This window comes from Dryobates pubescens, chromosome 11 (genome assembly GCF_014839835.1).
Source record: "Dryobates pubescens isolate bDryPub1 chromosome 11, bDryPub1.pri, whole genome shotgun sequence".
Lineage (NCBI taxonomy): Eukaryota > Metazoa > Chordata > Aves > Piciformes > Picidae > Dryobates > Dryobates pubescens.
In genome coordinates, this window is record NC_071622.1 from 14,558,155 (window position 1) to 14,582,455 (window position 24,301).

Sequence of the window (24,301 nt, forward strand, 5' to 3'; positions counted from 1 at the left end):
ACGTACATCTAGGCAACTGAAGATGGTTTCTTTGAAGATGATCTTCTCTAAGACCAATAGCCAGAAGGGAGCACTCTTACCTAAGGCACAGTGGTGTTCCCCTCACCCCATAGTTTCTTCTGTCTTGGTGTATGTCGGCAGCAAATTCTTTCACCTGAACAATGGGTAAAGGGTGAGGCTGGGAACTGCTCAGCAACACTCCTGCAGTCTCTGCATTAATTTGTTGCCACGTAATAAGACTTCTCTGACTCTGTCATTCCTGGTGGTAGCCTTTGCTTGCTAAAATTGAATAGCAGTTCAGAGTAAGATGAAGCAATTCTCCTATTGTCTTCTCATAAGGATTTGCCATTATGTCTTTCCAAAACAGTGATAGATGTCCCTTATATTGCCACTCCTCAATAGGACCATAGACTGGTTTGGGTTGGAAGGGACCTCTAAGGATCATCTAGTTCCACTCTTCCTGCCGTGGGCAGGGACACCTTTCACTGGAGTAGGTTGATCAAAGCCTTGTCAAACCCGATCTTGAATGCTTCCACAATTGGGGCATCCACAGTGACCTGTTCCAGTATCTGACTGCTCCCAGAGTTACAAATTTCTTCCTAACACCTAATATAAATCTACCTTCTTTCAAGCTAAACCAATCACCCATCATCCTGTCACTGCAGGCTCGGGTAAAAATCTCTCTCCCTCTTTCTTCTGAGCTGATTGTAACAGGTCCCTGTCTCTCCTGTGCTGAGGACTCCAGAGCTGGCTCCAGCACTGCAGGTGGGGTCTCAGCAGAGTTGAGCAGAGGGGCAAAATCCTCTCCCTCCACCTGCTGCCCATGCGGCTGGGGATCAGCCCAGGACACAGCTGGCTTTTGGTCTGTGAGTGCACATTGCTGGCTCATGTCCAGCTTTTCACCCGCTAGCACCCCAAGTCCTTCTCCTCAGGGCTAATCTCCATTCCTCCATCTTCCAGGCTGTACTAATACCAGAGATTGTCTTGACCCAGGTGCAGGACCTTGCACTTAGCATTGTGGAACTTCATGAAATTCACATGGGCCCACTCCTCAAGCCTGTCAAGGTCTCTCTGGGTGGCATCCTGTTCCTCAGGCATGTCAACCACACCACTCAGCTTGGTGTCATCCACAAACTTGCTGAGGGTGCATTCAGTCCCAACTCTCTATGTTCTTGGTAAAGATATTAAATAGTACTGGTCCCAGTATGGACTCTTTAGAGATTTGTTATTGATTCCATTTGGACATTGAACAACTCTTTAGACATGGCCCTCCAGCCAGTCCTATATCCATCAAACAGTCCCTCCCTCAAACCCGTATCTCTCCAATTTAGAGAGAAGGATGTTGTGTAGGCCTGTGTCAAAGGCTTTGTAGAATTCAAGATGGATCACATCAGTTCCTCTTTTCCTACCCAACAAAGCAGTCACTTCGTTGTAGAACACCATCAAACTAGTCAGACATGATTAATGAAGTCATGTTGGCTGTCTCTAATCTCCTTCCTGCCTTCCATATGCCTTAATATAGCTTCCAGGAGAGTTCATTCCATGATCTTACTGAACATAGAATGGCTAAATGGTGGATTGTTCCCAGAATCTTCCTTTTGCCTTTTCAAAAACTGGGGGTGATGTTCCCAGTCTCTGGAGACTTTGCCTGACTTCTGAGATTGTTCAAATATGGAAGAAAGTGACCTAGGGACTACACCTCCCAGTTCTCTTGGGACCCTGGGATACATTTCACCAAGGCCCATGGACTTTGTTCGTGTTCCTCGGATGGTCTCGAACCTGGTCAATACGGTACCATCTAAGATGTTAGCAAGGTGGAAGTGCCACTGCATTTGCCATGGGCTGCATTATTTACTCAAATGCAATATGTAGTTGGAGAAAAGGATCAGGCTCAAAACTGCACCAAGGGAACCAACCCATCGGTCTCCCCAGTATTCCAAAGGTTTCAGCAGTCAAGCCCAGACATCTTGCACATGTTTGTTTTCCTTCCCAGGGATTAACCAGAGCTCCACACAAGGTTTGGTGGAGGCTTTAAGAGCAAATAGGAAGCTTTCCCTTAGCAGAGTCCAGGCAACACATGTAATCTGTTGGAGCTGTTGATTCACCACACAGACAGGTGTTAAGGTGACAGCTACCTGCAGGCAGGCAGTAAGTGGATGTCTGAATATAGGATGTCACAGTAACTGGTGCAGAGTCTGCAGCTATAACAGCTGTTTCCTAGTGCCAGGCTATCTTGCTCCTCTTGCTTTAGATAATTCATAGAATGGTTTGGATTGGAAGGGACCTTGGACATTATCTAGTTCCAACCCCTCTGCCATAGACAGGGACACCTTCCACTAGACCAGGTTGCTCAAGGCCTCATCCAACCTGGCCTTGAACACCTCCAGGGAATGGGATCCATGACCTACCTGGGCAACTGTTCCAGTGTCTCACCACCCTCACTGTACAGAATTTCTTCCTAATCTCCAGTCTAAATCTGTCCTCCTCAAGCTTCAATCTTTTTCCTCTTGTCCTATCACTACAAGTCCTAGTAAAGAGTCCCTCAGCTTTCTTGTGGCCCCCTTCAGGTACTGGAAGATTGCTCTAAGATCTCCCCAGAGCATTCTCTTGCGCAGGTTGAACAGCCCCAGCTCTCTCAGCCTGTCCCCATAGGGAAGGTGCTCCAGCCCTCTGATCATCTGTGTGGCCTCCTCTGGACCCGCTCCAGCAGTTCAATATCAATGTGTTGGGAGCACCAGAGCCGGATAAAGTACTCCCAGGTAGGTTCTCACAAAGGCAGAGCAGAGGGGGAGAATCACCTCCTTCATTCTGCAGGTCACACTTCTTTTGATGATATCTCCAAGAATCAGAGTACGTGTAGGTCATATGGTAGAGAGCCACAGCTCTCACAGCCACAGTCATCATCCACTGGCCAATGTCACTAAGACCCCAGAAAAAGTCTTTTGGACAACTTCTAGTTCCCTGTTTTGTAGAATACCCGAACAGGTAGAGAACAGGGAGAGAAGCACAGCGCTTGCTTGTATCCTTGTGTTCCTTCTCAGATTTCTCTCCAATGGCCAGCTGCTCCAAAGTTTATCTAAAGTGGAATGCCATGGGCAGCAGTGAAACTCTAATTGCCTGGGCTTTTGCAGTTTATCAAGGGCATCTTTTTGGAAGCTCTTTGGAGGACAGACCACGGGAATGTCAGAGTGGTCATGGTGGTTTGCAGCATGCAGGGGCTGGGTGGGAGGTCTGAGTACAAGGGCTGTGGTTATAACATGGACAGAGTAAATTAACCTAAAAATAGTGAAGTTGGGGGGAAAGAGAAGCAGAGTGACTGGGTGAGACACACAAAGGAGACGGGCAGTTATTCATAGGTCCTGATACAATATTGGATGTCATAAAGTGATGCAGGTCTGAGCCTGCCCAATGAATTTGGAGCAAAACGGGGAAATGAGCTGGCAATACACACAGGTATTTAATCAGCATATAATAACAGAAAGATATTTGGAAGGAACCCTTTGCTGGTCATCAGGTCCATTCCCCTGCGTCATGGAAGAGTTTAATTATGCTGAGCCACTCCTCCTCTGATGGAGGCCAAGTAGTCATTATGTCCAGCAAAGATGTTTCTTGGCAGTTTGCTGTGCTGTCCATGTCTTACAAACAAAAGCGCTCCAGCGCGGTGGTGTTAAACGCTGGGAAATGACAGTGACAAATGGCATCCTCTGGGCTCCATGGTTACTGCTGCTCAGTAACTTCCACCCAAGTATTTTTATCAGATAAGTAAGCTTGAAAATTTGTTTCCTCAATGGGAGTCCTGGAAAATGTCCTTTGGGAGTTGAAATTCTGAGCTTTTTTTCTGTCTTAGCTTTTTACTAAAGTAGCTCTGACTCAGATGTGTATGTTGGTTTGTGTTGTCCTGTATGGCTACCTTCTTGTGGCCTTTCAGGACTTAAAGACAGGGACAAATTTTCTAGCAGGACAAGGGCTGATGGTTTAAACTAAAAGAAGGAGATTTAAACTGGAGAGAAGGAAGAAATGTTTTAAACTGAGGGTAGTGAGAGGCTGGCCCAGGTTGCCAGAGAGTTGGTAGATGTCAGGTTGCTTGTGGCTCTGAGCAACCTGCTCTAGTTGCAGATGTCCCTGTTGACTGCAGGGGGTTGCACTAGACAACCTTGAAAGGTCCCTTCCAACCCAAACCATTCTATGATTTGAAGTTCAAACCTCCTCAGATGAACTAGGGCACAAGGTTATGCTCAAGTTCTAGATATCATATGGCTGAAGAAAGGAGATTGCACCTATCTGTACCTGTCAGCCGTTCTGTGAGTGGGGTTCACAGGTCACTCCTGCTGTCATTGCAGTTCATGGTAGTGTACCCAAGGGAGTCCATGGAAGCAAGCAGAGTCCATCTGTGTTTGAGTAGACCAAAGTGGGTAGCGTAAGATAGGACATTTTGCAATCAGGGCATGAGATTTACAGCAGTACCCTTGGAAAAGACCTCCAAGGTCATAAAGTCCAACCGTCAGTCTAACATCACCATGGCCATTAAACCACATCCTGAAGTGCCATGTCCACACTTTTCTTGAACACCTCCAGGGATGGTGACAGAGATATAATTAAGTCTTGCTTTGGGACTTCAAAGCACCTGGTTCTTGGTAGAAAGCACAATAACTGATCAAGAGAGGGACACTAAAATTTTCATCAGTCCAAGCAGCCTCAGTGTAGTCTTTGGCTTTGCTCAGGTGATAGGCCAAATGGCTTAATTTCTCTCACTGGTACATCAGATTCACAAACTTCAAAAGCTATCAATGGGCTATAAATAGTCCCCTGGCCTTTTCTGGTTTCTTTGGATATTTGTGTTACCTCATCTGACTTTCGAAAGAGTTTCTTTGTTGAACCTGCCAATCATTGCCTGAGGAGGAGGATTCTTTCCTCGTCTGGCATGGTGTTGATGGCACCAAGCCCAATAGCTCTATAATCTGGCAGATTCCATATTTTAAGGGAGAGAAATTGCTTTCTCTGTGTCCTGGGGCTTCCACTTTCTATTGTTTGAACTAAAGCATTTCTTAACTCATACTGTTGTTGGCTCCCAGTCTTGCCTCATTTATGTGATCTTAACATGCCTGTGCTGAAGGCTCTTTCCTTTTTCCAGAAGCCTCCAAGGGTTTGGTTTGGATCTTTTCTGTATAAGCACTGCAGCCTGATCCAAATTATGTCCTACAATACTGCACTTCTAACAACTTTTATTTAAAATAATACAAACCCAGCTAGTTTATTCTCTCTGGCTGTGGAGGAAAAGTTGACTTTTCTGGGTAAGAATGAATGTGAATATCTCTCACAAAGCTTTGTTTCCTGAGCAGCAGGAACAACTTTTCTCTTCTCTCTTCTCTTCTCTTCTCTTCTCTTCTCTTCTCTTCTCTTCTCTTCTCTTCTCTTCTCTTCTCTTCTCTTCTCTTCTCTTCTCTTCTCTTCTCTTCTCTTCTCTTCTCTTCTCTTCTCTTCTCTTCTCTTCTCTTCTCTTCTCTTCTCTTCTCTTCTCTTCTCTTCTCTTCTCTTCTCTTCTCTTCTCTTCTCTTCTCTTCTCTTCTCTTCTCTTCTCTTCTCTTCTCTTCTCTTCTCTTCTCTTCTCTTCTCTTCTCTTCTCTTCTCTTCTCTCTTCTCTCTTCACTTCCCCAAATGAGTTAAAAACAACAGCAGGGAATTCACAACAACCTGCCTGTCATTCTGTCTGTATGGAATACTGTGTCTTTGCAAGGGTTATGTCCATGACCTTGCTTACTTTTTGCAACACCATAACGTTGAGGCTGGCCATGTTTTGTTTTGACCATTCCTTCTTGTGTTTGGCAAGTAGCAGAAGAGGTTTGAGGGGAAGGCACTGCTGCTCTAAACAGTTGATTCTATGAAAGCCAGGAGCTTCTCTGGGTCTGACAGCTAAGCTAACTGGAGCAAGCTGGAGAGTGAGCTCTTACTGTCCAACCCTCTGTGCAGCTTTAGCCCAAGATTATAAAAATAAAACTCTCAGGTTAGAAAGTACTTACAAGGTGCACTGTGATTCTCCTACACCTGTTTTTGACAGTGCCATATGTAATCATGCCTCTGAAGTGCTGCAGTCTTTTCTTGGTCCTGCATGAAACTTTCTCCCTGTCCATGGAAGGGGGGTTGGAACTAGGTGATCCTTGTGGTCCCTTCCAACCCTGACTGATACTATGATACTATGATAACTCCAGTCTCAAGTTGCACCACGGGAAGTTTAGGCTGGATGCTAGGAAGAAATGCTTCACAGAAAGAGTGACTGGCCATTGGAATGGGCTGCCCAGGGAGGTGGTGGAGTCACCATCACTGGAGGTGTTTCAAAAGAGACTGGCACTTGGTGCCATGGTTTAGTTGATTAGATGGTGTTGGGTGATAGGTTGGACTCCATGATCTCGAAGGTCCTTTCCAACCTGGTTAATGCTGTATTCTGTATTCTATTCTGTATTCAGCAGGAGTGTCACCTTCCTCTTCCTACAAATCCTCCCCTGAGATGTGGCAGCAGGCTGTGCTCAGCTGCACAACACAGCAAGGCACTTTACTGTGATGAAGGGTTACAGCTGGCTTTGAGGAAAGAGAATGATTTGTAGTAAATTTTGGAACATACTCTGTTACCTAAGTTATTTAAAAATCTAAGGTCATGCAAATTAAGAACATTTAATAGATTTTTCATGCGTGGACCTGTCAATATCTGGCAGAGGTCCCCTTGACATGACTTGATGAATCACAGAGTCATTTTGGCTGGAAGAGGTCTTTAAGCTTTAAGATTATCAAATCCAACCATTCAACCATAACCCAGCACTGCCAGGTCACTGTTAAACCATGTCCCTCTGTACCACATCTACATGGCCTTTTAATCCCTCCAGAGATGGGGACTCCAGCATTGCTCAGGGCAGGCTGTTCCAGGCCTTGACAAGCATTTGTGGGGAGAAGAAATTTTTCCTAATGTCCAACTTGTGTTGGGCTTGAGGATATTTTCTCTTGTCCTATTACTTGTTGTTATAGAGAAGAGATTGACTTCCACTTGGCTTGATCCTCCTTTCAAGGTATTGTAGAGAGAGAGAAGGTCTCCCTTCAACCTCCTTTTCTCCAGACTAAACAACCCAAACTCCTTCAGCTGCTCCTCACAAGTCTTGTGCTATAGACCCTTCACCAGCTTTATTGCCTTTCTCTAGATCTACTCTAGCACCTCAATGTTCTTCTTAGATTAAGGGGGCCAAAACTGAAGCCAGTACTCAAGATGTGGCCTTGAAGAGGTTGTATAAAAGAATCTTGGAATCGGTCTTGGCACAATTTCTTCTATTATCAATTGCATTACAATGCATCCAGGGAAATGTTGAGAAATATTGCTGTGGTCACAATCATCTTATCAATAAGATGAAAACAACTCAGAGGAAAAGGAACTGGGAGTGCTGGTGGACAGTTGGCTGAACAAGAACCACCAGTGAGTCCAGGTGGCCAACGAGGCCAACAGCATCTTGGTCTGGATGAAAGCCAGTGGGTCTAGCGGTTGTAGTGCAGTGATTGTGTCCCTGCATCTGGCCCTGGTGAGGCCACAGCTTGAGTACTGGGTTCAGTTCTGGATGTCACTGTATAAGAAAGACATTGAGGTGCTGGAGGGTGTCCACAGAAGAACAATGAGGCTGGTGAGGGGTTTGGAGGGTGTGGTATGAGGAGTGTCTGAAGAAAGCTGGAGTTCTTTATATGAGAGAAGAAAAGGCTGAGAGGAGATCATACTGCTCTCTACAACTACCTGAAAGGAGGCTGGAGTGAGGCTGGTTTTGGTCTCTTCTCTCAAGTAACTAGTGATAGGACAAGAGGAAATGGGCTTAACTTGTGCCAGGGAAGGATTAAATTTGATATTAGGAAAAATTTCTGTCTTGCAAGTGTGGTCAGGCATAGGAACAGGCTGCCCAGAGAGGTGGTGGAGTCACCATCCCTGGAGGGGTTGAAAAGCTGTGTAGATGTGGTGCTTCAGTGTATAGTTTAGTGGTCATGGTAGCTGGGTTATGGTTGGAATAAATGGTCTTTTCAACCACACTGATTCTATGATTCCATGAATTGCTTGGCTAATCACTGTGAGTATTTCCATCTCAGTTTCTCTTCCACTGGAAAACATCCTAACTATGCAGCAGGAGGGAAAGGGTTTGGAGGCCTCTACTTTTCATACATACATATACACTTTTTGCTGGTATTTCTGTGGATCTGGTCTTGCTAGCTTGGATCAGATCCCCAGATCTGTTGCCCAAAGAGCTTAAAATAAGAGGAGACAAGACAGAAGGATATACATAGTCAAGACTGCCTTTAGGTCAGAGTAGATCCCTGAACATGATGGTGCGTCTATTTTGGCAGCCTTTCATCTGACACTGGCTTGCTCAGAAAACTGGACCCCTGCCCACCTCAAGATCTAATTAATTTAATTTAATCAATTTAATTCAGAGGAATTGACTTTTTAAATGTCTGTGTAGGATCTATTTAGCTGTCGTGTTTTGTTTATAAGTCAAGAACCTGAAGCCTATGACGATAAATGATAGGAATTTGCTTGTAAAATGGCAGTCTGGTTAGGACATACCAAAAACCAGAAGATGTATGCATAATGTTAGTGTCATGTTCCCATCAAACTGCACTGACCTGGCCACCTAAACCCCCTCAGCCTCCTTTCAGTAACCCCAGCCTACATAACTGAATGGATGAATTCAAAGTTCACCATCATCAGGGAGAATAATGTGCCTAACACTTCACATCATCAATCCCCTCTGGTAAACGGTGATTCATGAGGGGACTGCTGAACTCCAGAGAATTCTCATTAAAGCAAATCCATTCAGAGGAGTCTCATCAGGAGGAGCACATCTTTTTGTGTGTGATGGAGAAAGTGAGTGTGTAAAATGTACAGCCAGGCTGGAGCGCTCTGGATGGAAACGTCTGGTTAGATCATAGAAGGGCTTAGATTGGAAAGGAGTATAGAGATCATCTACTCCAACCTCCCATGGGCAGGGATGCCTCTCTACTAGGCTTCATCCAGTCTGGCCTTGAACAGCTCCAGAGAGGGGGCATCCACAACTTCTCTGGGCAACCTGTTTCAGTCTCACCACATTTGCACTGAAGAACTTCTCCCTAATATCCAGTCTAAATCTACTCTCCCTCAGCTTCATGCCATTCACCCCTGTTCTGTTGCTAGACATCCGTGTGAAAAGTTTCTCTCCAAGATTCCTCTAAGTTCCCTTCAGGTACTGGAAGGTAGCTATAAGGTGACCCTGAGCCTTCTCTTCTCCAGGCTGAACCACCCCAACTCTCTCAGCCTATCCTCATAGCAAAGGTGCTCCAGCTCTTGGATCCTTTGTGGATTTGCTCCAACACTTCCATGTCCTTTTTATGAGGTACACCAGAACTGGTGCTGTATTTGAGATTTTAGATGAGGGTTTATGTCACACTCTTCCTTTCTTGCACTTACAAGAGGAGCAAGAAGAAAGTGCCAAGACAAAGTTACAAAGTTCAGCTACTTTCACAGTTACAAAGGACTTCTGAAGAAGGTGTCAGTTGAACAGGAGGTATCAGCCAGACTGGAAGTGTTGAGAGCCTATAAATGATTTACTGAGGGAACTACAAGGAGAGAGAAAACTGAGTAAACTTCTGGGTTATAGGAAACATTTTTATCTCAAGACAAAGATCACTGAAATTATGCTGCAGAGATGCAGTCCTTACAGCTAATGGGACTTCAAGTATCATGTGACAGGTAGCTAATGAGAAAATACCTTGCAGATGATACAAGTACTTCAAAGGAGGATGAAAGGGAAATGAAGGCTTGAGGTGAAATGAAAGTATCTTGCTCTTTCCAGATGTAATAAAGCATCACAGTTTTACAAGGAATTGAAACTAGAGTGGATGCATTAAAAAGCCATCATCTTCCTCCTCCATTCTCTTTCCATCTTGGCCACATGTAGAGAGAATGATGCTGCAAGGCTTGCAATGGCTTCTGGCAGCTCTGGAGGTTGTCAATGACTGGCTTAGATTGTAGCAGAATGCTGTGAGTTATGTGACACGACTGAACAGGCACATCTGGCCTGGGCCTAGGGGACCACAAAGATGGCTTAAAGCTTCTTCTCTGTCATTACCCAGCTGCAAGTCCCACAGCTGTGGCTGAAGACTGTGATCATTCTCCTTTGCTGCACTTTTTCTGTCTTTAGAGTTTGTTGTGTAGTTTCATAGAATGAAAGTGTTGAAGCAAGGGCTTGATGGGAAGAAGCTTTCTCATTCTTACTGACCTTCCCTTAACCTCTCCCTCACAGGGTCTGAGAATCTTTTCCAAACTGATAGACCAAACTCTACCCAGTAATGGAAAAAACTCATTGCTGTGTTTCACTGCTGGGTTTAAGTCTGAACTCCTCCCAGCCCTATACTTTGGCTTCTCTGTGCTGCAGCAGGAAAACAAGTAGATGAAGGAAGTAGAACTGGCTGTCTCCTCCAGTTTCAAGGCTTCTTCTGTATACACTTGCATGTTTCAACAGGTTGTTCCAACATAAATATTTAAAGGAAAAGGATGGAAACCCCAAACTGGAGCGGCCAGCAGTTTCCAGAGCTGCCTATGAGAAGGTTTGTGTCAGGACAGCTCTTGGCTGCGCAAGAGGAGGGTACAGCCTGTTATCAAAAGATAGAAGATAATTGCTAGGCAAAATAATAAACTAGTCTACCATTCATGTCTGCTGTCCTGATATCCAGACGGTTGGAAAACAGGCTTGGTGTCAGACCACGGGGGGCTGCTGGGGAAGGGGTGGGAGGAAACCCACGAAACCGCAGTCCCTGCGCTTCAAAAGGTCAGACGCCAGAGCGGTTTTCCTTGCCTTTCTACGCCTCATCCAGCTGCACCTTGGAGCACATCATGGTACAGTCATGCCTGCGTGGCTCGTCTGCCTGGCCATGATGCAGCAGGCTGCCATTAGTAACAGTGAGTGCAGGGTCGAGGAAGGGGACAGCCATGTCTGCGGCATCTTCCCCTGGGTGGACCCCTGAGCTGAGCCTGAACTATTATAAGCTCTACTTTCCAGCTAAGAAAATAGTCTTGTAATCCTTGCCTGTGAACAGTGGAGTAAATATTGCCAGTGATCAATGAAGGACAATAATGTAATTTTATACTCATTGCCAAGGAGTTCACCAGGAAAGAAACTTTCTCCTTTGGTTGCTCCTGAAGCCTCGGCACAGTGGTTTAGGAATCCGTTCCGAGGAAAAATAGAGATTTCTATTTTAGTTTCTCTTTTTACTGATCTTCTGTGGCTTCATTCTCTGAAATAAAACATTTGTGTTCTGAAGGAAAATCCCAACTTCCGCTTTGTTTTGGTTTTTCTTTTTGAGGAAAAAGTACTCCAACATCCTAGGTTGTGAGTATACATAAAATTGAGTGTCTTCAGCAAATTGGATGCAGCCATCTTAGCTAGGAATCCAGTCTTGCATGCCAGGTGGATTCCTAAAATAACATTATGAACGTAGAATACTTATCTGATGGTTTGACTCAATGATCTTCAAGGTCTTTTCCAAGACAAACAATTCTGTGATTCTATAAAAATAAGGAAATTTAATTCTCCTCTCTCTCCCCTTTCTATTAGGCTAATAATGACCTTCTGAAATTCACAGAATCACAGAATATTAGGGGTTGGATGGAGATGACCTGGTCTGGAGGTGTTCAGGAGGAGACTTGATGGGGGTGCTTGGTGCCATGGCTTAGTTGTTAGGTGGGTTGGATTGATTGAGGGGTTGGACGCGATGAACTTGAAGGTTTCTTCCAACCTGGTTGTTTATTATTATTATTATTATTATTATTATTATTATTATTATTATTATTATTATTATTAAGCAGGATCACCCAGAGTAGGTCGCATAGGAATGTGTTCAGGTGGGTTTTGAATGCCTCCAGAGAAGGGGACTCCAACACTTCCCTGGGCAGCCTGCTCCATTTTTTTGAAACAACAAATTTTTTCTTTCTTTTTTTTTTTTTTTTTTCCCCCTGCAGGAAATCACAGAATTATAGAATCAGTAATGTTGGAAAAGACCTCAAAGACTGTCAAGTCTAACCTGTCACCCAAGACCTCACGACTACTAAACCATGGCTTCAAGTGCCACGTCCAATCCCTTTTTGAACACCTGCAGGGACGGTGACTCCACCACCTCCATGGGCAGCCCATTCCAATGGCTAATGACTCTCTCTGTGAAGAACTTTCTCCTCACCTCGAGCCTAAATCCCCTGATCTAGTCTGTGCTTGCTACAACAGTTGCTCCAATCTGTGTGCTGGTAGGCTGTAGATGTCCTGTATCCATAGAGTTGGGCACAGGCAAAGTAGAGTCTCTCACAGAAGAGAGATGTGACTCAGCAAAGCAACTGAAACCTACAAAACACCTTTTTTTTTGAGTGAAAATTTAACTTTTTTTTTTGTTGTTGTTGAAATTAAAACATTAAAAAATGATTTGGCTTAACTCTGTGCCACGTGAAAATGCCTTAATTAATGTTGAAGTCACTGTGCTGCCTTCGGATAACATTTTAATTTTAATTTTAATCTTAACTAGTATAAAAAAATCTTAAAGATTTTGCTGTGTCTGAGGAGAAACTTTCCACTTAAAACTGTCAAAATGGCTTTGAACTTTCTAACTCCTTTCCCCCACCATGTGAAAATGATCAACAAATAATCCCCAAGTTCTGAGCATTTTTAAATCCTTGCTTCACTCCAAAGGTATTTTGTTTCTTGGGGGAAACTGAACAGGATGGAGTTCATGTTGCTGAGTGTACAGTCTGTGATTATTTTTTTGGCCCATACTGACTTTGTTTTTGTTCAGCCTGATGTTTAAAGTCTGACCTCCATGGGGAGCTGCTGGCTGCCGTCCCCAAGAGGAGCTGGGAAGCAGGAGAGATCTTTGTCAGTGTGCAATGGGTGCGCAGGAGGCAGATCTGGATATTTGATGGTTCAACCATGAGTGCTGCATCTCCCTGCGTCACATGAGCCTGATTCAGACCAGAACAGGTGGAATTTTGATGAGATTAGTGAAATTATGGGGATTTGCAGACATGGCAGTGATCCATAGACTAAGACATGCTGCTTCATCAGTTAACTTATTCACGACAGTCCTTGGTCTGTGTTCCTCACAGGGTGTCCTTTAGCATGGTATGAATGCACGTAGCCACTTAACAGTGAAAAAATGAATCACAGCCTATTGTATTTATTTACTCATTTTGGTTTTTCTCCCGGTTGCTGATTCACTCAAGATGAATTAATTTCCATGTTAAAAATCAAGGTGTCAAAAATATCCACCCCAAGAACTCAATGCGTGATTATCTTGGCTGCTGTAGTTTCCTTTTTCAAATGTTTTGGCTGGAAACAATGATGGTGGACCAAAACCCAATGACTCATTTTCAGAAAATGGGGACTTACTTGTGTTCTTGGAATTACAAGAGTGGTGTGCCTTTCAACAAGGGAAGAGGAGGGTCCTGAACCTGGGGAGAAATAACCCCCTGCAGCAGTACAGGTGAGAGGCTGACCTGCTGGAAAGCACCTCTGTGGAGAAGGACCTGGGAGTGCTGGTGGACAAGTAGTTCACCACGAGCCAGCAATGTGCCCTCATGGCCAAGAGGGCCAATGGTCTCCTGGAGTGCATTAAAAAGAATGTGGCCAGCAGTCAAGTAAGTGTCTCATCCTCCTCTTCTCTGCCCTAGGGAGGCCACATCTCTAGTATTGTGTCCAGTTCTGGACTCCACAGTTCAAGAGACATGGATCTACTGAAGAGAGCCCAGCAGAGGCTAAGAAGATGCTGAGGGGGCTGGAACACCTCTGTGAGGAGAAAAGTCTAAGAGACCTAGGGCTGTTTAGCCTGGAGAAGAGCAGCCTGAGAGGGGATCTGACCAATGCTCAGCAAGAGCTAAAGGGTGAGGGACAAGAGGATGGGGCCAGACTCTTCTCAGTGGTGCCCAGTAACAGGACAAGGGACAATGGGTTCAAACTGGAACATGGAACCTTCCACTTGCACATAATGAGAAAATTCGTTGCTGTGAGGGTGCTGGAGCCCTAGAGCAGGCTAACCAGAGAGGTTGTCAAGTCTCCTTCTTGGAGAGATTCCAAACCCACCTGGATGTTGAGATCCTGGGTGACCCTGCTTTACCAGAGTGGTTGGTCTTGCTGATCTCCAGAGGTCCCTTCTAACCCCTGTCATGCTTGGGTCCTGTGATTCTGTAATGTGTCTGAAATAAAATGAAATTGTAATTCTTCATTGCTGTTGGAGTGTCTATCTCATTTAGAAAACATTATGTAGGTGTGGTTGTAACACCCTTCTGGCTTCCAGCTTTCAGTTCCAAGGCTGGAAGGTCCCCAAATTACACAAGCTGTCAATTTACCTTGGCATCAGTACATGGCCGATGTGCACATGTCCTGTAGGTGTACTGCTGCCTCTTCCTGTGTGCAGGGCAAAGAAAACTCATAACATGGTGTCATCTTCAGGGGTTTCTATATGTATAAAGCTATGCATCAACTTTCTGGGTCAGACTGATCCCCTGATGTTTCACCCAAGGTGAGTAAGGCAGTAGAGCAACGTTTCTGAGCTAAGTGGCTTGTTCCTGGAAATCTCTGTGCTACAGTCCCAATTGAATGGGTCCTACTCACGTGGGAAACCTAAGTTTAATCACTCTTTGTTCCTCGAAATATGTCTCAAATTCTAAGACAATTTAGACTATGGGTTGAATTTTCTGAAATGTCAGCCAGAGGGCTGGTTGCTGTTAGGACAACAAAAAGATACATCCGTTTCTTCCAGTAATTTCAGACTTCATCAGATCTCATTTCTTGACATTTCATCTCCACTTGACTTTGCACATGAGAACCAATAAATTAGCCTGCTTGATGGTTTTTATGTTGGTTCTCAGCCTAAACGAAGCCAGTTTAACAAATTTAGCTTCAGCTGTTCTTAAAATCTTCACACAACTGAGTGAACTTTCACCATACTGAGTGAACTTTCTAGTTGTTATATGGATGCCTTGACCATCACTCCCCAAAAGGAAAATTCCTCTTTTGACTAATCTGTTGCAGATGAATAGCAACAGAAAGAAATAATCCAATTTTATAGGAATTTGCACTAACTGCTTGCATAAGTTTATTTGATTTTGAACAATCCACGTTTAAAGACAGAGGAGACCCTGCCAAACCGCGTGCTGGTGGGTTGTTTTCCATCTTTTCCTCATCCTGTGATTTCATTGTTCCATAATTGCAGCCATTTGAGTCTGAAACTCAAATTAGAAGAAGCAGATGAAAGGGAATGTGGGAGAAGACATGAATAAAGCAGTGTAAAGAATCCTGGGTTCATCTCGGTGTGTAGGTCAGAGGGATTGATACCCTAATCCCTTCCTTGACATACAGCAAATCCTGGTTTAGTACAATTCCAAATTATGGCATTTATGCCACTCCCACTGTAACCCTGTTTCTCCAAAGATTTATTTTAATGCCTCTTACTATGGCTACTTAACATTGAAGTCACATGTGTTAAGAGACCCACTCTCCACAATCAATGTTACTCTGCCTGTTGCTGTTTGCAGTGTTGTGTTTCTAGGTCTTTTGTTTGTAGGTATTTGTGACACCTGACCCTGGTAGGTTCCCCACATAGAGCAAATCTGCCCTGTCCTCAAGATCTGGCAAACCATAGATACCAGCTCACCTGAGCAGAAATCTCCTTCTGAATCCCTTTATAGAATCATTGTACCATAGAATTGCTTTGGTTGGAAAAGACTTCTAAGATCGTCAAGTCCAACCATCATCCCACCACCACCATGGCCTTTAAACCATGTCCTGAAGTGTCATGTTCACACCTTCAGACACACTGGTTCTAATACCAAAGGGTATTTAATTTTCTCTTGACAATGTAGTTTAACATGATCCTCATGCACTGTATTCCATCACCTGTTGTGCCATGTCTCTCTTTCTTTGTTATGGCCCTTCATTATGGTAAAGAACACAGCCCAGAAGCAGCTGCTAAGGGGCAGCTCAAGCATCTTTGCTTGAAATGTGGAGAAAAGTACATAGAAACATAACATCAGGAAAAGGACCTATAAAGGGACCTATAGTCCAATCCCCTGCAGTCAGCATGGACATCTGTAACTGGAGGAACTAGAGATGAACACTGACTTCACTCCAGCCTCCTTTCAGGTTCTTTAGTTGAAGTTGATAACTTAGTGATATATAGGTGAAGTTAATTGTTTCCACTATTAGACTGAAATTGGAGGTCTAAGAGAATAAATTAAGAATTGACTTCCTTTACCAATAATCATTATAAAATTGTCTAAGGACTACTGATTGGACCTGATGATATCAAAGATTCTTTTCCAACCTGAATGATTTTATATGATTCAATATAACACTTCCTAACAAAGACTGTTGAGAGAAGTCTTTTGATTCATTGTTTTACCCAATGAGAGAAGAGAAATTTTTTCCCCTCCCCCTTCCCTTCCCTTCCCTTCCCTTCCCTTCCCTTCCCTTCCCTTCCCTTCCCTTCCCTTCCCTTCCCTTCCCTTCCCTTCCCTTCCCTTCCCTTCCCTTCCCTTCCCTTCCCTTCCCTTCCCTTCCCTTCCCTTCCCTTCCCTTCCCTTCCCTTCCCTTCCCTTCCCTTCCCTTCCCTTCCCTTCCCTTCCCTTCCCTTCCCTTCCCTTCCCTTCCCTTCCCTTCCCTTCCCTTCCCTTCCCTTCCCTTCCCCTCCCCTTCCCTTCCCCTCCCCTTCCCTTCCCTTCCCCTCCCCTCTTTGTTTTTATTTTTCCTTTTATTTTTATTATTTATTTATTTATTTTTTCTTTTTCTTTTTCTTGTTGAAATCTTTTCTTTTGAATCAACCCCCTGGCCAGTTTTCCATGGTGGGGATTCCCTGGGCCTGAGTACGTGTGAGTTTACACACTGACTGTGCATTCACGCACTCAGCATGAATTACACACAGCAGTCAGCAGAAAAGGACATTGTCTCCTGATTTCTGTTTTCTGTTTTGCCTTTGGTTACTCAAGTATTTTGGATAGATTCACTCTGACCTTATTCATGAAAGGAGGTTAATACTGACCAAGTGCTGCTGGAGGACTTTGCTGTGGTCATGCTGGTTGTGCTCCATACTGAGAGCAGCTCTTTGTGGGAAATAGAGATGAGAAAATGTCATTTTCTTTAAGTGAGATAATATATTATGATCCAAAGAGCAGCATTTCATCTTTCAGAGTTTGTTCAGCTTTCCATAGCAAAGCCCATTTTCCTTTGTTCAAAATTATTGAAAAGCAACTCCCCTGTGAAATTCGTTTTCTGATATCAGGGCCAGGTTTTTTTAGTGGAGTATTGAAGATACTGTTCAAATTTCCTGGCCAATTTATGACAATCCTTTGTCTAAATTAAGTTTCAAAACATTAATTAAATTACTGTTTTCTAGTCATCATTCTTTGGAAACAAACTCTCTTTTCTGTGATCTGTAAAATCTGCAGAGCACTTTTCTTCTTCATGTTTGGTTCCTAGAAAGGATGAAGCCTTTGTACTAAAACAATCCAAAGCTGTCTTGGAAGGATACTTTGGATGTGTCTATGGCATTTGGGCCTGAGGTTTTGTGCCTCAAATGCAGGTAAAAGTGCAACTGCTGAGAAAAAATATTCTTTTTTTACACCTTACCATGTCTGAATTTTGTGCAAAAATGGACTTGGAATTTCTTCATTTCTTTATAACAGAGGATTGTTTGTTATTATTTATTTACTTGAGTTAATTTAGATTTGGTTATTTTATTTTTCTTACATTTGGAGTAGCATCTCACACAAAATTATAGTTTTGGAATATCAGTCTTATTCCATTTCAACTTAATTTTTACCTGATGTGAAAAGGTTTCAGTTTTGTGATTTTCTCTTCCTGCTTGTGCAGAAGCCAGCATTTGCAGCCAGCATTTCTAGCTGCATCCCTAGAAGCACAGGCAGCAGGTCAAGGAGAGTGATTCTATCCTTCTACTCCGGAGTACTGTGTCCAGCTCTGGAGCTCCCAGCACAAGAAGGACATGCATCTGTTGGAGATGGTCCAGAGGAGGTTACACAAGTAATCCAAAGGCTGTGTGGACAGGCTGAGAGAGTTGAGGTTGTCCAACCTGGAGGATAGAAGGCTCCAGGAAGACTTTAGAGCAGTCTTCCAGCATTTGAAGGAGGCTACAGGAGAGCTGGAGAGTGACTTTTTACAAAGGCATGGAGTGACAGGACCAGGAGTAATGGCTTCAGACTAGAAGCAGCTCAGTTGGGATTGGACATTAGGAGGAAATTCTTCCCCAGGAGGGTGTTGAGGCACTGGAACAGGTTGTCCAGAGGAGTTGTGGAGGCTCCATGCCACGAAACGTTCAAAGCCAGGTTGGATGGGACCCTGAGTGAACTGGTCTGGTAGGAAGTGTCCCAGCCTGTGCAGAGCAGTTGGAACCAGATGATCTTTAAAGTCCCTTCCAACCCAGGCCATGATTTGCAGCTAGAAATAGATTCTGCTTTGTTAACAATGTATGGGCAGATTGATTCCAAATTGGCTGGAAATGTGAATAAAAGGGAATAGAAAAAGAATGCTTTTATTGGAACAGATTGTCATTTTCAGAAGCATTCCAAGGAAAATTTAAATAATACACTGAATAAGCAATTGTGCAATTGCCACACATAAAAGAAATGGAATTGGGGGGGGAAGGAAATTCTTCAGAAGTATGAAAGAAATTAAAGTCTTTAAGACAAAAGTATTTGTGTGGGCACCTATATTCTCCACCAATAAGCCAGTTCTCCCTAGCTTACAAATTTGGAAATGGTTGGAACAGCTATGTACAAAGAGAAGAATTAAAAGATATGGTGATAAAGCTTGAACAGTGCTATCCTTGTGCTAACTTATCTAAAGGTGATGATACTGGAAAATAGCTTGAGTGCATGAATTCCAAAGAGTTTAATTACCAATCTGTTTTCTGTTGGCTCCTTGCCTGTGAACAGAAGGGGGTTAGGGCAGAGGAATTGTATGTGCTGAATCAAAACCTGACGCTGTTTATACTTCAGAGGCAATACTTGCCCCAAAGGTTTTTCCTTTTGCTATTTTTAGTTGCCTCGCAGTTCATTTCAGGAGACAGACATAGCATTACAAAAAGAGCATTAAGAGCATTTTAATTGAAGTGTGGTTTGAGCTAGCATCAATTGTTACAATGTTATGAGTTGTTTTTTCTCATGAAACAGAAATAATTGCAACAGATTAAATCTTGGGCAGGTCGTTTTGCAAAGATGTTCTTTTCAGTAGTTTTCCCTGAAGAACTTTAAAGTTCCATCGAGATGAACTTCTTTGAAAATGCAAAATAGAAGCTGCTTGATAGTGATATTACAAGAACATTCTTCACTGGAAGGGTTCTTAAGTACTGGAACAGGCTCCCCAGGGGGGTGGTTGAATCCCCATCCCCAGAGGTGTTTTAAAAAGGCAGAGACGTGGCGCTGAGGGACATGGTTTAGCAGCAGGCTTGAGAATGGTCTTTCCTAACTGAAATGTTTCTATGGTTCTCTAAATTACATCAGTAAGCCAAGGGCAGAATGCTGCTTTCAGGTGTATATTTGGAGGATAAAGAGCTTTGAGAGCACAAATTTATTTGAATGGCAATACGAATTTTTGTTGGACCTTCTGCCAAATTCCTATGAAGAGTAGGGTTGAAGATTAAGCTGTGTATGACAGCAAGGGTGTCAGACACTGTAAGCACTCTTTTCTTTACTCCATTGCATCAAAGCTGGAAGATTTGTGAGTGTTGTGGTGTTACAGTCCTGCCCACCCTTCCTGTCTTGGGCTCAATATATTGAAATAAAAAGTGAACTTTTACTTAGAGGGAACACAAATCAAAAGGCAGAAGAGAAACCAGAGAGGGGATGTATTTCTAAAAGCTGTTAAAAAGTGTCACAGGAAGTCTTCTCCTTGTTGCTGAGGAGCTGGAGAAAGCCTGGCTCATCATGATGCTCTCTCATGTTTCTAAGGAAATTAAAAGGGGTTGTGACAAGCTGGGATGCAAAGCCATGGGTTTCCTGAAGTGGACAGTTGTCTACAAATGCCACCATGTATGCAGAACTGTTACCTACAGCATCATGAATTATGCAGGACCTCATCCATGTTTTCTTTTCCAAAAACTTGGGAGCCCATTCCCAAGCTGAGAAAAAGCTCTGGAAATGCCTCCAAAGAGAGAATATTTCAAAAGTATGCATCAAAGAAAGCAGATCCCAGGTCCCCTCCTTCAGCCACTTTTTCCAGCATAACTGCCTGGAAAAGTGAGCTAAGTCAGCCAGCCAAGAGGCAGCAAGCTAAAATTAGGTTTCCTGTGTTACAACATCTAATATCTATTTAATCTCAATTAATTAACCCTGTTTAATCTCAGTTAATACCTACTTAACCTGCTGTTTCTTTTTTCCTCAAAAAAAAAAAAATGCCATTGACACAAGCTGCTTGCTGGAGGGAGCCTGATGAAAATTCTTCCTCCAGCTGCATTTTGAATGTGTGGGACTACATTTTAATTTTTTTTTTTTCCTGAAAAGCTCTTTTCTGACCTTTAAAGGAAACAGGAATGTTGGGAAATTCCAAGGCTTTTTACATTGTGACTTTACTGCATTGTCAGGAAGTGAGAGAAAGCAGCCAGTGAAGACTTGCACCTCAAGTGTGAGGAAAGGTTTCCTCATCAAACTCCTAACACTTAATTTTGGTGATTTTCTGCCAGGGGAATCAAAGAATGCACAAAGCAGTCAACTATGGTCAGAAATGGTGAGTTTCTGCAGGAGAGGGAGCCCTATTCCTCTCCTGACCTCATTTCTCAAAGTAAAAGGGCTTGATTGATGTTAGGGACAGAAAAAACCCTGACATTTGGGTGAAAATGGACTCTCTAAGCAAGCTGAAGTGGGAAATGACCATTCTTCCTTAGGGGCTGGTTGCAAGGCCCAGTGCAGAGGGGTGTAGGTGGGCAAAGGTCTTCAGGTGTTGAGGAATATTTGAGAAACTTCAGTGTGGAGAGCCCATGCCATCCATGTCTCCAGAAGAGTTCAGGAACATGAGGCTGACCTCCATTGCAATCCCAGCATCTATGGACAATAAAACATGGTGTGATGTAGATCTTCACTTTCATGTGTCTTAAAGATGCGCTGGAACAGGTGACCCAGGGCAGTTGTGGATGCCTCCTCCCTGGAGGTGTTCATGACCAGGGACACCTTTCACTAGACCTGGTTGGATGGGGCCTTGACCACCCTGGTCTAGTGGAAGATGTCCCTGGCCATGGCATGGAGACTGGAACTAGGTGATTTTCAAAGTCCCTTCCAAGCCAAATCATTCTATGATTCAATAACTGATGGCTTGAGTCAAAGATTTTAATGGGGAAGCACCTTCTGGACTAGTAGGCCAGGAGGACTTGGTATCTTATCTTAGTGCAGGAAAAAAGTGATGATTATGATGATGAACATTTTGCACAGTGATGAAAACCTGGTGGAGAAGTATATCCAAATATAACAATTTTTATAATCACAGTGAAAGGCAAATTGAATTTTCCCAATTGAACTCTTCTAGCAAATTGCTGTTGCATTTCCCCCCCTTTAAATTCAAGCTTCTCACTGTTTGAACATTAACCACCTCATTTTTCAGCTTGGTTGTGAGGCTGTACACACAGCCTTCAGTCCCTCCATTTCTAGCTGTGGTTGTATATGTATTAAAATGCCAAGGAAGGCTCTTCAAGGAAATGTCCTCTTTGTATTGCTTTTTAAAGTTTCTACATCACGAGGGCTTCCTTTGACTGAGTTGCAGGCTTCCACAGGTGATTGGGTTGCAGAAGAGTTCTAGAGGGCCTGTCCTGTGGTCATACAATCACAGAACAGAATCAGTACTATAGAACTGTTTTGGTTGGAAAAGATTTTTAAGATCATTGAGTTCTCTGAATCTTCTCCAGCACCTGAGAGTCCTTCTTGGAGTGAGTGGCCCAAAACTGAACCCAGGATTTGAGGTGTACCCTCACCAGTGCTGCGTGTAGGGGGACAATCACTTCCCTTGTCCTGCTGGCCACCTGCTGATCCAGGGAAGGATGCTGTTGGCTTCCTTGGCCACCTGGGCACACACACACTGACTCATCTTCAGTCAGCTGTCAGTCAATACCTCCAGGTCTTTCCCAGAAGAGCAGCTTTCCAGCCACTCTGCCCCAGGCCTATAGAGCATTGCAGGGGGTTACTGTGACCCAAGTGCATGACCTGGTGCTTGGCATGAGATTGGGTAATGCAAGAAGGAGGAAATCCATAGCTGTAAGCAAGGCTTTGTGACTTACAGAAACATGGTTCTTCTGGAAAGAAGTTCCCGTTTCAGTGAGCTTTCTGACATCCTGTGTGCACAGTCCCATGCTGTGTTGTGCTGCAGAGTACTCAGTGACCTTTCTTTGAGGGAAAATATAAACAGTGGCTTTGGCATAATAGATGGGTGGGCTGTATTTCAAGGGTGCTGTGCCAGACTGTGTTTTTCCTTTCTCAAATTAGAGACTAAGCATGCTACTGGAAGCTCAGCAGAGACATGGAGATGCTCCCTCCCCAACAGGTAAGGCGCTTCCAGGCACTTCACAGGTAGCACCTTGCTTCACAGCAGGACAGTATCTCCCTAGTCTGGCTTCCTACACTTCCTGCATGAAGAGGAAAACCACAGTGTTGCTGAATTTAAGCCAGCTCTGCCATGCGGTGCAGTCTGTTTCAGGAGGTCTATACTGGGATTGCTGGCTCAGCTCTGGCAGTCAGTGAGTGATGCCTGTGAGACAAGCAGATGTGTATCGAAGGTCTTTGAAAAAAGACTTTCACTCCTCACACTCAGTGCAGTGATGCTGGCTTTGTTAAGTGGCTTGTCTTGGGTGGCTTGCTGAGGTATGTTCAAGCAACATACCCCACTTAGGAAAAAAACTAACAACAAAGGAGTCATGTGATATTGCAGGAGGAGAGAGGAAAAGGGTGTTGGAATGGTGACACAAGTAGATGGGTGTTGCCATAGCTGTATGGGACAGAGTGCTGTGCATGCATGGAGTGCCTCTGTCCTTGATGTGAACCAGCCACAGCTGTTCCTTAGAGGTGAGGGCAAGCCAGGGCGGTCTGCGTCGGGGATCAGCTGCGCACAGCTCATGTGTGGCCAGAGAGAGAGCAATGCTCAACAGGAAATAAGATCATTCTGCATCTGCTGCCTTAGCTTCAGTTCTTCAGGCTTTCTTTAAGACGTTAGGCAAGAGGAGTTGCATAACAAGGAAGTTTACTTTCTATTCACGCTAGCTTTCCCTCTGGACTTTCTTACTTTTTGTAAGAGATTGTTTATTTTGCCTCAGCTCCAGCATGATTCAAGGGTGGCCCTTCTCGTGTCTAACATAAAATGTTGGAAGGGTTTAAGATAAAAAACAACCTTCCTACCACCCCAGGAAACGAATAGCAGATCCTGCAACCCTAATGTTCACAAGGATGTGATTTAACAGGTTCTTGCTCATACCGGGGGCAGAAATACTCTAATCTTAGCTTTTCAGGAATAGTGACCTCAAAAAGCTCATCTTCTCCCTCATTATACAGAGCAACATGAAGCCTGAAGAAATAGAGAAGAATGGTGGGCAAGAATCCAAGAGCCCTTTTTTGAGCAGGGAGGAAAGGCAGAGAGCCAACTTGCCTAGCTTACTCTGTCTCCAAATAGGCAGCATTCATGTGTGCTTTCCTGCTGATTTGGGAACATGGGCAGTGGTGCAGGGAGGAGTGAGCTGGAGCCTGACACTCATATACCTATGAGACCTACATATGCCTGTGAGATGCAGATCTTACACCCATCTTCCTCGTCCAGATAGACCTCCAACATCTACCCAGAGCTAGTCCTGGAACTCTGCACCATGTTCCATAGGAACTGGAGGAGACAGTGCAGAATTAAGTCACATGAACAAGTTCACTCTTTTGCTACATATTCTTGACTAACTGTAGAGAAAAAGGGATTCCTGAAACTTCCCAGGTGCTGCAGGACAAGTTTTCCAGATTGAATGGGTGCATATGCAGACTGCACTGTGGGATGGTGTCAGGAGAGTCATAGATTCATAAAATGGTTGGGGTTGAAAGGGACCATGAAGGTCATGTACTTTCAACCCTCCTGGCATTGGCATGAACACCTTCCACTAGACCAGATTCTCAAGGCCTCATCCAAGCTGGCCTTGAACACCTCCAGGAAGGGAGCATCCACTTCCTCCCTGGCAACCTGTTCCAGGGTCTCACCACCCCTACTGTAAAGAATTTCTTTCTAATATGAGACAGTTCAAGAGCTGGTGT